A 13171-nucleotide genomic window follows, 5' to 3' on the forward strand; every position below is an offset into this window, starting at 1 on the left:
TACCACCAGATAACAAAGAGACAGTGACTTTTCCTCATTATGTACCTGATAACCCGTCTATTTCTTCCTGTGAGCTTGACAAGATGTACCTCGAAGCAGAGATTACCCCCAAGTCTCTGTCCCCCTCCAACCCGGTGAAGGACTTCCAGTTGTCTCCTGTACCCTCTGGGGTGCCACCTGAAAATATGTGGAGAGAGACTTCCTTGTGTGCTGTTCCTGGTACTCCACCCATTTCGTCTGTTGCCAAGGATGGCTGGATAGGAGGTAGCATCCTAGCTAACCAGATGAGATCAATTTTTCCTGTGGACTGTGGAAGTGATCTCCTTGAAGTGAACGACTGGTCCTCGAATTCCCTGCGGAAGATTCTGGCAGGCCTGAAGAAGAGGGGGCGTAAGGGGGGGGGTACTGTAACATACCTGGCGGTGTCCTTGCATGGTGGTCCATCTCCCACTGTGCAAGAGCGCGCACTTGATCTCCAGTCCAGAATGTCTCTCTGGCTTCCCTCCTTGCTGTCTGTTTGTCTGTTTCTGCTGCTTAAGGGCGGCGCCCGATCACTTCCTGCTTTTTGTACCTGCTGTGGGTCACACCCCTTGTGCGTCCTCAGCCTATTGCTGTCTGTCACCTGGTATATAGCTCAGCTGCTCCCATCTATCCCTGCCTGAGCATAGTGTTTCATTCAGTGTGTGCTTGCACTCTGAAGGTGCCAGGTCCCGTTCTTTGTCTCCTGCCTTGCGGTATCAGTTCCCGTGTCTGAACTGAGTCCTGTCTATGTCTCCTGCCTTGCGGTATCAGTTCCCGTGTCTGAACTGAGTCCTGTCTTTGTCTCCTGCCTTGCGGTATCAGTTCCCGTGTCTGAACTGAGTCCTGTCTATCTCTCCTGCCTTGCGGTATCAGTTCCCGTGTCTGTACTGTGTCCTATCTGTGTACCTTAACCTGCAGTCTGTACTCGTTCCTTGCCTGTTCATTCCGCCTTCCTGGAGGCTGTATTTCCAGGCCAGTCTGAACACGCTCCTTGCCTGTTCGTCCTGCCTCTCTGGGGGCCGTATTCCCAGACCCGCTCCTGTATCCCGCTGCAGTGTCGGTCTCCTCCGTACACTCAGTTCCTGTCTGAACTCTCTCCTATCCTTTACCTGTTTTGCCTCTATGTCCGTTCCATTCCTTTTTCTGCAGAGTCTGAACTCGTACCTAACTCCTGCTCGTTGTCACTGTACTTCCGTTTGTGAGTTTGTGGTCCACTCGCTACTTCTCTGCAAGTACCCTGTGGGTATCTGGTTCTGCCTTTCCCTTCTAGTCTGTTCCGTGTGAACAGAGCCCTGCTCTGTCCGCCGCGTCTGCGGTTTTCGCTTTGCTCAGCTCTGTCCGCCGCGTCTGCGGTTTTCGCTTTGCTCAGCTCTGTCCGCTGCGTCTGCGGTTTTCGCTTTGCTCAGCTCTGTCCGCCGCGTCTGCGGTTTTCGCTTTGCTCAGCTCTGTCCGCTGCGTCTGCGGTTTTCGCTTTGCTCAGCTCTGTCCGCCGCGTCTGCGGTTTTCGCTTTGCTCAGCTCTGTCCGCCGCGTCTGCGGTTTTCGCTTTGCTCAGCTCTATCCGCCGCGTCTGCGGTTTTCGCTTTGCTCAGCTCTGTCCACCGCGTCTGCGGTTTTCGCTTTGCTCAGCTCTGTCCACCGCGTCTGCGGTTTTCGCTTTGCTCAGCTCTGTACACCGCGTCTGCGGTTTTCGCTTTGCTCAGCTCTGTCTACCGCGTCTGCGGTTTCGAATTTGTCTCCCAGTCTGTACTGGACCCTACCCAGCCTGTGCTCTAGTCTGCCTGTTCCTGTATTCCCCGGTGTGGGTCAACAGCCGTGTCCGGAGTCTGACCTGGAGTAGACCCTGGTTCCTCTGCTCGGTTCCTCCCTGGTGCACTGGCGTCGTATGCCGTCGTGCGACCTTAGTCGGATCGGGCAGATACTTAGTTACGCCCCTCCAGGCACTCTCCGGTTCATGGCACAGTGGAATCACTACATAAACATGCACACGCCAGTCAGTCCGGGCGTGTGCATAACAGGGGGATTCATAAGTCTGCAGTCACACAGAGTGCACAGACCCTGATTCCAGCGATGTATCACTTGGTTTACTGGGTGCAGAAGTTGTGATAGAATCACAGTTTTCTCTGCTGCAGATCTAGCAGAGCTCGGAATGCTGAGCCCTGTATAACCCCGCCCACACCTCTGACTGGCTGCTAATTGTATAGTAACAGAAAGCTGCTAATTAGAGATGGAGCCGTGGTTGGACCAGGAGGCACGAGACACCTAGTCCTGTAGTGATGATTTCCTGCTGATAAAACACTAATTTCATTAAACAGCCCAGTAAGTGATACATCACTGGAATCAGGGTCTCTGCACCTATATCATGCTGCTCTCAGATTATGTAGCAAAAACCTGCTGACAGATTCTCTTTAACTGGTTACCCTAGCCCCCAAATAATACAATGCCCAGGGCCTTACACAAAATATATATATATATATATAAATATATATATATATATATATATATATATTTATATATATATATAGTATATAGTGTATATTTTGTTTATAGGTCACAAAAATTATTCTCCGCGGTAATGATAATGACTCTGAACTCCCTCATTGCTCACACTCCCCACTTGACTCAGTTCTTGGCCATTATTCACACAACTGCTCTGGAGACCAGACTCCACACCACATCTGTGACAGCTTAACACTTAGCGACAGCCTGTCACGCCACAATCGTAAAAGTCTATGACTAGACGCACTGTCTTGGCCAAAGTCCCTATAAATATTTCCGAAAATGCAATATTACGTAATATCAGAGACATAAAGCACCTTACCCATGAGAAACATTGCAAAACGCTTTCTAATTTTCCCTTTGTGCAGGAGAAGGTATTTTATAACGTTTTCACAAAAAAAAGGGAAAAAAAACAAAAAACAGGAAATTGGAAATTATGAAACTTGAAGGTTGGAAAAAATGATCTAGTTGTTCTGTTTTGCAAGGAAAAGTTTCCGTTTCAATCTAAAAGATGATTTTTCTCTTTTCAGATTTTTTTTGTGTTAAGACAAAAAAAAAAAGGAGGTAACAGGAACGTAAAATTAAAAACATAGTAATATCATATCCTACTCCTGTGAGGCATCTGAACTGCCCTCCTTCATCTTCCAAAGCTTTTACTGTTAGTCAAAAAGTTTGGCAAAGATAGTAAGTTGTAGTTTTCCTGATCTTTGGGTAAGAACAAGACTTTTGCACTCTCTAGACTTCACATAAGACATAATGAAGCCTCATTTCCTAAGATAACTACTAAAGCCCCCCCCATATACATTAGATGGCTGTCAGTCTAACGATGCTTCGACGGATCGTTTGACCAACAGCCATCTCTCCCAACTCCCCCATACACAGGTGTGCTCATTCATCCTGTGTTCTTTATGAGAAAGCCACCAACAGCCATCTCTGCTGGAAGCTTATCTCCAGGAGAACAAAGCAATCGGCAGTCCGAAATTGGACATCTCCCCCGACGATCAGTATTCCAGTGCCCTCATACGCATTAGAGTGTCGGCAGAACCCGTTGATATTAGTGGGTGCAGCTAATATTAGTCTAATACAGTGGGCAAAAAAAGTATTTAGTCAGCCATCAATTGTGCAAGTTCTCCCACTTGAAAAGATGAGAGAGGCCTGTAATTGATATCATAGGTAGACCTCAACTATGGGAGACAAAATGAGAAAACATCCTGAAATCTTATTGTCTGATTTGGAAAGAATTTTTTTTTAAATTTTGATGGAAAATAAGTATTTGGTCAATTACAAACAAGCAAGATTTCTGGCTCTCACAGACCTGTAACTTCTTCTTTAAGAGGCTCCTCTGTCCTCCACTCATTACCTGTAGTACTGACACCTGTTGGAATTTGTTATCAGTATAAAAGACACCTGTCCGCAACCTCAAACAGTCACACTCCAAACTCCGCTATGGTGAAGACCAAAGAGCTGTCGAAGGACACCAGAAACAAAATTGTAGCCCTGCACCAGGCTGGGAAGACTGAATCTGCAATAGGCAAGCAGCTTGGTGTGAAGAAATCAACTGTGGGAGCAATAATTAGAAAATGGAAGACATACAACACCACTGATACTCTCCTTCGATCTGGGGCTCCACACAAGATCTCACCCCATGGGGTCAAAATTATCTCAAGAACGGTGAGCAAAAAATCCCAGAACCACCCGCCAGGGACTCAGATCCTGCAGTGCCGGACGTGTCCCCCTGCTTAAGCCATTACATGTCCGGGCTCGTCTGAAGTTTGCTAGAGTGCATTTGGATGATCCAGAAGATTATTGGGAGAATGTCATATGGTCAGATGAAACCAAAGTTGAACTGTTTGGTAGAAACACAACTCATTGTGTTTGTAGGAGAAAGAATGCTGAGGTGCATCCAAAGAACACCATACCTACTGTGAAGCATGGGGGTGGAAACATCATGCTTTGGGGCTGTTTCTCTGGCAAGGGAGCAGGACGACTGATCTGTGTACATGAAAGAATGAATGGGGCCATGTATCGTGAGATTTTGAGTGCAAACCTCCTTCCATCAGCAAGGCCATTGAAGATGAAACGTGACTGGTAGTGTTGAGCCACCCCCGTAGTGTTCGAGTTTGGTTCGGTTCGTCGAACACCCGTATGTTCGCCGAACTGTTCGTCGAACTGTTCGTTGAACACCTTCGAACACCGTTAAAACCAATGGCAGGCAAACGAAAACACATAGAAACACATAGACAACACATAGAAAACACTTCAAAGGTGTCCAAAAGCTGACAAACTGCTCAGAAGACATAACTAACACATGGAAAAGTGACAAGTACATATAGTCATGCGAAAAGAAAAGAGGTGGAGGAGTAAAAGGAGGGGGAGACACAGATATAGGCATGTCATGCCCTTCTAAAATCAAGAAACGCTGGAGTAAAAATCTAAAATCAGCCTACCAACACCCAGACGTCGTGACAAGAAAATTAAAAAAAGAAATATCTTTAGGTAGAATGGCGGTTCCATTCAGAACACTTTCCTTACAAGACGTAGTGGTATCCCCGTTGTGAGTTGTGCCAAAAACGGAACCCAATACATTCGGACTAATCCACCATTTGTCATATCCAAGGGGCAGGTCAGTAAACGACAACATCGAAGCGGAACCAAGTACGGTAGTATATACTGTACATCCTTTGACAAGGCAATCAGGCGGATCAAGAAGTTGGGAAGGGTCACCCTAATGGCCAAAACAGACATTGATGCGGTGTTCCGGTTACTTACTACCTGTGCCTCCGAATAGTGTCCACCTATTGGGCTGCTTCTGGGAAGGAGCATACTATATAGATCGCTGTTTGCCCATGGGGTGCTCCAGATCCTGCTCACTATTTGAGGCGTTTAGTTGCTTCCTCGAATGGGTTGTAATGGACGTTTCTAAGGGGGCACATATTATCCATTAACTCGACAACTTCTTATGCCTGGGCCCAAAAGATTCGCCACAGTGTGAATACATGCGGTAGTCCACCTGTGAGAAGGAGAGAGCTGGAGGGAGAGTGGACACCACAGAGGCGAGGGGTTAGATGGAGAACGGAAGAAGGAAAGAGGGCGAGGGAGGTAAGGGAGTACAGTGGAAGGCCGACCTGAGCTCCCCCACGTTCCTGCTGGGCGGGGAACAGCCCTGGGAAGAAAAGCCGCTTGCGCATCCCTTTGAGGTTACGGGCGCGAGCGGGCAGAGGGACTACGCTGGAGTGCGAAGCCGACACGGCCAGTCCGTTCCTGCCCGTGCGACCTCCGTGTCGCCGGGTTTGTGCCAGAGCCGCGGTGGACCCGGACGGCCAGCCCCCCTCTCCCAATACTGGTGCCTGTCCGCTGGTGGGTCGAGCCCCCCCCACGGTGGGGGGGCAGTAACATCTGCAGATGAAAAACCATCTTCCAGCCAAACTAAGATGTCTACTTCTTTTCGTGGACAATGTGATACGATCCCTTTCTTACGGACACGCCCATCGCTACAAATTCCAGATGAGGCACAAAAACAGCAGGTGCTTCAAGGGATATCAAGTGCTCCTTCAAGTAGGCTCTCCTCCACCTCAACTTCAACATCACAAATACTCCAGTCCTCAGAGGTGTCACCCCTATCGCACTTGCTTCCTCACAGCTCCCAAGTCCCCAGCTGCCCGTCTGAGTATGGGGTAACACAGATAGTTGAGTCTGCACAGCTGTTTACTCATACTATAGCCTGGGAAACGGAGGTCTGCTCCAGAGCTTCTGTTAATCCAGACGAGGAAATGATCTGCACTGATGCCCAGAATCTTTATGAGTCGGATCCAGGACCAGATGAAGAAGGTTCTGAGCATAATGTAGACCCTCGTTCCCAAACTGTAACTCCTGTTGGTGGAGACAATGATGAAGACTATGATGAGACTCAAATACCTGATTGGAGCGACAACTTGACTTTTCGGTCAGGGCAGGAAGAAGTTGGCTCTGAGGATGACGGGTGTGAGAACACACAGGGTGATGATGACGAGGTTGGAGATCCCACTTACTGTCAACCCACAGTCAGCCAGTCGATGAGGTCAGCAGAGGAGATGGAGGAGGATGTGACTAGCCCAGGGGATGGGGATGACTCAGTACCCGGGCCTTTGCCTGGCCTTGGGGATGTCGCAGTGGTCGGCTCCCGGGCCCGTACCCTGGGATCACTCTTTAAAAGGGTGGATAATTGTTAATTTTATAAGAGTTTGTGACGCCACTGTGGTATCTGGTGAGAAGCAGCAGCGCTGCAGCAGTCCACTGAGGCCAGTGATAAGGCAGCTCGATGGTATAGCTCCCCACAGGTGGAGCTAGGCCTCAGAAAAGCGTATGCAGGGGGAATGCAGGACAGGCGAGACCCAGCTGGGTCAGAGCAAGAACGGGAACGGACACGGTAGTCACTTCAGTAACTTTTACTGGTGGAAATTCAGGCACATCCCGGAGCACTGTAGGGTGAAGGGTGCATATCAGGATCCTCCCCAATGAGCGGGTGTAGGGCCTCCTGTTTCTTGCCTCTGCGTAGTAAGTTTCTGACCTGCCTGGAGCTAGGCCTAACTTTGTCTCTGTCCTGCGCTGGCTGACCTTGTGGTAGGGCCTTGTCTTGGAGTTCACGCTCCCAGTATGCGGGGCCTAAGCGTCTCCTGGCTCTGTTACGTATCAGCACCTTAGCGATCCTGGCACTTGTAGTTCTCCAGGGATTCCGGTTATGCCTTACTGGGTCAGAGAGATCCCGGTAAGCTCGGATCCGGTGTCCGGTAAATGCTTCGGGGTGAGCTGGTTAAGCTCCTCTGCCCCCTATGTACTAACTCTCCACTCGCCTTCGGCCTACTCGGGCCTTCACTAGGCTATACACACTAACGGCAGCTTGCCGCGCTTCACCGATCTTATGGCGCCGGCACACCTTAAGCTCTAACTGGGCTCCCTGAATCTAGCTAACAGGAGCCTCGTGCTCCACTGCTGAACTATTAACTGAGTTCTCTAGACTAGACTGAGCTCCACTGCAGACTGACCTCTCTTAGACTTCTCTACTGCAGGAAATCTTCAGAGGAACTGAACTGCCTAGCTCCACCTTCCCTATTTATATCCCTAACGGGCTCCCTCTGCTGGTCTGAGGTGGAAGGTGGAGATGTGTGAATGTTTATGGGGGCCTCTTGTGGAGAATTCCATCAATGCACTCTTCTAGGATTTGTAATACCAAGCGCAGCTGGGCGTCACAGATGCTATTGACGACGAGGTTAGGTTGTGCCTTCCTGGACAGAGACGGAGTACTGGAAGCACGTCAACAACTGCATCCTCAACCACAACTCTGCCTCTGACCACAAGTCGTAGTGGCTCTTCAGGTCGCATGGGCTCTAAGTCTTGCATAGCCTGGGCATTTTTTCAGATCGATAAGGATGACCCAACTCGTGTTATCTGTAATATTTGTCACCAAAAGCTAAGTAGAGGCCAAAAAATCCATAGTTTGAGTACTTCATGCATGAACCGTCACATGGATATGAAGCATAAGTTGCAGTGGGAAGCTCACTGTGCTACAATGCGGCCTAGCGGGCCGGGCCAACCACCGTCTGCCCCATCTTGTGCATCCGCGGCCTCTTCATCCTCTGTGACTGGGGGGACAGCAGTCACACATGTTTTTGGACGCAGACCTGCCACCTCTTTACCCGCAACAGCCAGTGTGATTGGCAGGTCATCATTTCATTTGGAAGTGGAAACACCAGCTGGTGTTGAGCGCTCTCCGACATCGAGAGCACCACCTTTGGATCAAGGCAACTAACTTTTCCGCCTGCATCTTCCTCACAGACCGGCAAGTTTGCCGGGGACACCATACTCAACCCCGTCTAAGCACAACAGCCAGCCCTCGGTCCTTCAGATGTGGACAAGTAAAAGACCATTTCCTCCTAGCCATGACAAAGCTAAGAGGTTGAATTTCACCATCTGCAAGCTGTTGGCTGCAGAAATGCTGCCTTTCCGCTTGGTGGACACAGAGGATTTTCGAGACCTTATGTCCGTCGCAGTGCCCCAGTACCAGATGCCCAGTCGGCACTACTTCTCAAAGAAAGGTGTGCCTGCGCTCCACCAGCATGTCGCACACAACATCACCACTTCTTTGAGAAACTCTGTGTGTGACAGGGTGCATTTCACCACAGACACTTGGGCGAGTAGGCATGGACAGGGGCGTTACATGTCGCTGACTGGGCACTGGGTAACTATGGTGACAGCAGGACAAGGGGCTGCTGTCCAAGTCTTGCCGTCCCCACGAGTTGTACATCAATCCTCTTTATCTAGAAGTTCCTCCACTGTTCCTCCACTGCCTCCTCAACCTCCTCTCGGTCCTCCACCTGCACCCAAAGCCTGTCTGGTAATGCCACCTGCTTTCTAACTGCGCAGAAGGGATCCTGCACACCTCCTTACTATGCTGGCAGTAGGGCTCAACGGCATCAGGCGGTGTTTACTTTGAAATGTCTGGGAAATGTGAGTCACACAGCTGAGAAGTTGTGGTCAGCTCTGGAGACCCAGTTTCATGAATGGTTGTCTCCACTGGACCTGCAACCAGGGAAGGCCGTGTGCGACAATGCCGCAAACCTGGGTGCGGCCCTTCGCCGGGGCAATGTCACACATGTGCCTTGTATGGCTCACATGTTGAACCTGGTTGTCCAGCAATTTTTAGCCCACTATCCCGGACTAGATGGCCTTCTGCAGAGGGCACGGTCGCTGTGTGCTCATTTCCGCCGTTCGCATCCCGCAGCTCAATGAATTACATCTCTACAGAAGTCGTTGGGCCTGCCAGTTCACCGGCTGAAATGCGATGTGCCGACACGGTGGAATTAAACTCTGCACATGTTGCAGCGACTGTGGCAGCACCGACAAGCCCTGGTGTAATACGTTCTGACGTATAGCCTGGGCCAACGAGATCCAGAGGTGGGGCAAATCACGCTGGGGGTTGTAGTCACTGTGGCGGTGACCCGGTCCGTGACCCAGGGTGGTCAATCCAAGGGTAATTTGTATATATGGGGTTTATAATGTCCAACTACGCCACCTGTGGAGTGCGGCCAAAGGTGCCGCCGCTGCGGAACAGTCCTCTGAAGCTGGTGGTTTTGCAGCAATGGTATTATTACTCGCCACAGGAAGAGTGTAGCTTCAGGGCAGTGTGGGTGGATGATGGTGGTTGTAGTGCAGGGAGTCAGTAATGAACACAGAGTCCGTGTGATGCAGTCCCAAGATCTTTACTCACAGTTGTTGCAGTCCAGATTACAGGTACCAGAGCAATCTCCCCCGTCGTGCTGTGCGTACTCAGTGAGGGGCTCAGTCCACCCCCAGATAGCTCCGGAGTACTTAGCAGGACCCCCTTCTGTGTGTCCTTTCTCTGGCCTTCTCCCTGCACCTCACACCCAGTGACACTTCTATCCGGTATCCTCAGGCCTTGGCGGGCGACGTGTGTTCCGTCCCCTGGGTCCTATGTGGCTACCTTCTTAGTGAGACTGGTGTGGACTTTGGCCTGCAGTACATGAAATTCTGCAGCCTCCGGTTTCTAGTTGAGCCTTGCTGTTTCTCCGCTAGTTGAGGGACCGGTTCCCCTTATCTGGCCTGACCCCTCTACCTCCTGGTAGCAGCGGGCGTACGGGTGGACTTCTGCACGGCCCGTACCCCTAGGGTCCCGTCGGTTCCTGGAGCCTTCCTGCTCCCACTCCTCTCTTCTCTCCTTCAGTCCTGGGCCTCCCAGGCTAGGCATGCCTCCGGAGCAGAGCTCATGCAGAGCCTCTGCTCCTATCACTTCTCCTCCTCTGACTGGCTTGCTCTTTCTAAGATGGCTTCCTATTTATACTTTCCCTGTCATGTGCTCCCCTAAGTTGCTTTCTCCACCCACACCCACTACATAGGACCCTCCCGCCAGCTAGAGACCTGGGACTGTGCTCTCCCTTAGGATCAATCTCGCCCTACCCCCACTGCGGGTATGTGTTGGATGCAGGTGTTAGGGTCCCGAGCCATACTCCTTCATTACCTGAGGGTGAGATACCACACCTCTGGGTGAGATGCAGTACCTCTGTGGCGACTGAACCCTCAGGGGCGCCACACACCCTTCTGCACAGTTTTGAAATGGCGACGAAGATGTTTAGTGCTGACGACGATGCCATTATCAGCATGACTATTCCGGTGATTTACATGGTGGAGCACAGGTTAAACAGAATTCAGAGTCAGGTGGTGGGACAAGAGGAGGTGGAGGAAGTAGAGGAGGAGTCGTATGCGGAAGGGATAACATCTCCAAGGTCCAGACAGTCGGCAGCACCAAGGCGGCAGGCATGGGAGGGTGGGGGAGAGGGATTAACCAGGGCGCATGGTAGCAGCCAAACTGTTGAGGAAGGTGCAGGAGCCGAGGAAGAAGTAGAGGACAAACTGGCGATGGGCATGTAAGTCTCATCAGATGAGGGAGACCTTGATCACATTTCTGTTGTGTGAGGTTGGGGGGAGAGGGCAGAGGAAGGAAGCATGATTCTTACCTCGCTACCAACACAACAAGGACTTGGTGCTCCTGGATGCGCAAGACACATGAGTGCCTTCTTGCTGCACTACCTGCAACATGACCCTTGGATTGTCAGAATTCGAAGTAATCCCGACTACTGGGTTGCCACACTCTTAGATCCCCAGTACAAAAGTAAATTTGCAAAAATAATTCCTGCCATAGAAAGGGATTCACGCATGCAGGAGTATCAGCAGAGGCTGTTGCAGAATCTTACATGTGCTTTTCCACAAAACACCAGTGGTGCACGTAGTGAATCTCACAGTTCTAACTTGCAAACCGTGGGACTGTCGAGTCTTCATCACTCAAACCGTAACAGTAACACAGTATCTGCTGGTAACAGCAATTTTGTGGAATCGTTTCACCACTTTTTTAGACCATCCTTTGCAAGGTCACAGGAGACAAGAAGTCTGACACATAGTCAAAGCCTAGAGAGGATGGTACAGGAGTATCTCCAAGTGAACATCGAAGCCATGACTGTCACTGGACCCTTGCTCATTTTGGGATTCCAATCTGGAAAAATGTCCGGAGATCGCCACTCACGCCTTGGAGATCTTGTCATGCCCTGCAGCCAGCGTTCTCTCTGAATTTGTGTTCAGCGCTGCTGGTGGTGTGCTGACAGATAAGCGCACGCGGCTGTCCCCTGAGAATGTAGACAGACTCACGTTCATAAAGATGAACAAATCATGGATCCGCAAGGACTTTTCTACCCCTGTGTCATCCTGGGATTTGGTAAAATCACCTCACCAACCGTTTTAAGCAACTCTGGGGCAATTGATGCCACTTAAGTGGTGTCTGTACCACAATTTTTGGAAAAAATGGAGACTCTTTTTGGAGTCCCCTTGCTGTGTTTTACGTGACGTTGGCATCGTCAATTCCAGGTGGGTTGGGTCGCCCCCCCCCTTTTAACTGTAAGAAACTACATACACTATGGCTTGGGGTATCACAGATGGTTGAGTCTGAAGAACTGTTTACTCAGAGGTCTGCTCCAAAGCTTCAGTGTCTGCTAGTTAGCGTAGAATTTTTAACTGCATCTAGCCTAGGCAATACTTTGGGCGTAGTAGCCCAGCTGCGAAGCAAGCTGCACCGCCTGTGTATCTAATAAGAATTTTTAAATGGATCTAGCCTAGGCAGACTGTGGGGACCCCCAACCAAACCCAGACGCTCAGCCCCCCTACCGCCCCCCTTTCCTTGACAATACAATAATGTAACTCTTACAACTGGATGGGTGAGGATCTGTCACAGCTTTATTAACTCTTTATACTCATTCCATTACAAAGGCATTTTATTTCTAAAATAATTCAGCTTGTTGCAGCATGCCCTGGGTCTCCACACCGGCAAGTTGGCCAACAAGTGTAACTCTCCAACATGTCCTTTCTATTTCCAGGCCACGGAGGATCCTGCGTACTCGAATGCAGGACTCTGACCCCCATCCATCACTCTTAACGCTTCTTCCACTCCGTCCTGGAGTCCTGACAGGAATATGTCCAGTCCAATATCCATTAAGTGAACACCGTCGGGCCGTATGAGGCCTGCTTTATCTCCTTCCAGTTGTCAGTGTTGTATCACTACACCGCCTTTGTCTCTTGTAAATTTTGCCATCAGAATATTTATTACCCGCCTTGTCCGTTCGATAGCCGTGATGTCTCGCGCACCTTGCCATACCGCTATCGGCACAATCTCTGACCATACTATAGTTAGTTTTGTGAAAAATTCTCTGATGCGCTCAGTGTCTAGTTTCATTATTGCCATTAGTTATGCGCTCTTGTGATGACCTAGGTCGTTTCCCCCGGCCTGTATAACTAAGATGACCGGACATCTTGCCTCTCTCCCTACCTTGATTACCTCCATTAGTACCTGTGGCCATAGCAGGCCTCTAATACCTCTCCAGTTGAAATATGTGTTATGAAACTCTAATTTCCTCCCACCTGGGCGGACTTTCGCCCTTTTTTCTGCCCAATATATATAAGAGTGGCCTATCACCCACACTGTTGGATTAGCGTCACCTGTAAAAGAAACAAACCACGTTAGGATAACAAGTCCGGTCTTATGTATCTCGCCCAACACGTGGATCGCCATCTCCCCATCCTCTGAACTTCCGTTTCTGACAGTCCTGGCCGTGGCC

This window comes from Phyllobates terribilis, unplaced genomic scaffold, assembly GCF_046119375.1.
Source record: "Phyllobates terribilis strain yellow unplaced genomic scaffold, ASM4611937v1 Scaffold_11__3_contigs__length_659146591, whole genome shotgun sequence".
Classification (NCBI taxonomy): Eukaryota; Metazoa; Chordata; class Amphibia; order Anura; family Dendrobatidae; genus Phyllobates; species Phyllobates terribilis.